This window comes from Mus pahari, chromosome X (assembly GCF_900095145.1).
Source record: "Mus pahari chromosome X, PAHARI_EIJ_v1.1, whole genome shotgun sequence".
Taxonomy (NCBI): Eukaryota; Metazoa; Chordata; class Mammalia; order Rodentia; family Muridae; genus Mus; species Mus pahari.
The window spans coordinates 64519623-64520445 of NC_034613.1; the positions used below are offsets into that span (position 1 = coordinate 64519623).

General features: G+C 46.4%; 1 protein-coding gene across 1 annotated transcript in view; it reads left to right on the top strand.

Annotated features, from left to right (window-relative positions):
* LOC110314349 (uncharacterized protein CXorf67-like) overlaps positions 1 to 823 on the top strand; it is a 15499-nt gene that overhangs the window by 12874 nt on the left and 1802 nt on the right. The gene's annotated exons all lie outside the window — the stretch shown is intronic.

The window sequence follows — 823 nt, forward strand, 5'->3', positions numbered from 1 at the left end:
TGCCACATTGATTTCCCTATATGAACCAGGATGCCATGTAGTTGACATACTGGATGATCTTGAAGTTCTCTAAGATTTCCAATGCATTTTGTGCTTTAGGAGGTAGGTTTCACAATAAAATAAAATGTCCTCTTTAAAACAAAACAAAACAAAAAAACAAAAAACCAACTATGGATCGACGATCAATGGTTGTCAGTGTTCAGGAAGAGAGAGGTGTAGAGCTCAGAGGAATTTTANAACAGTATAATTGCTCTAGATGAATTTATAGTGGNGGTTACATCTCATAACGNTTTTATCAAAAGCCATAGAATGTAGANTGCGAAGCACCCCTATTTTTGATTCAAAGTTTTGGGTGACGACGGTCTGTCAGTGTCTGGTCTTGGATTCTGAGAGTGGGGAAGACTGCATATGGAACATCAGGCNCTACGGGAAATGTTGGTAGCTGAGAACTTAAAACTATTTTCAAAACCAAATGTTCTATTCTGACTCCAGGGATGGACCGGCTCAGGGCAGCGAGGCAATGGAGACAAGAAAAACACCGACAGAAAGCTGCGAAGGAGTAGTCTGCCTCTCCACCTGAGAAAGCNCAGTTCCCTGGGAGCGCAACTCGTGTACTATAGGGTCTCCGGAAGCCACTTCCCCNCNCGANGCCACGGAGAAGCCAAATCCATCAGATGCTGTTAAGCCTCTATGGCTACTTGACCCCGCCGCGCCCCCCAGAGAAGTAGTTGGAGGCNCCTAGAGACACTGAGGAGTTCAGAGGTCACACTTCCGGTGCTTCCGGTGCCCACAGTATATAGTGGCCCGTCAGCGGCAGACCGGC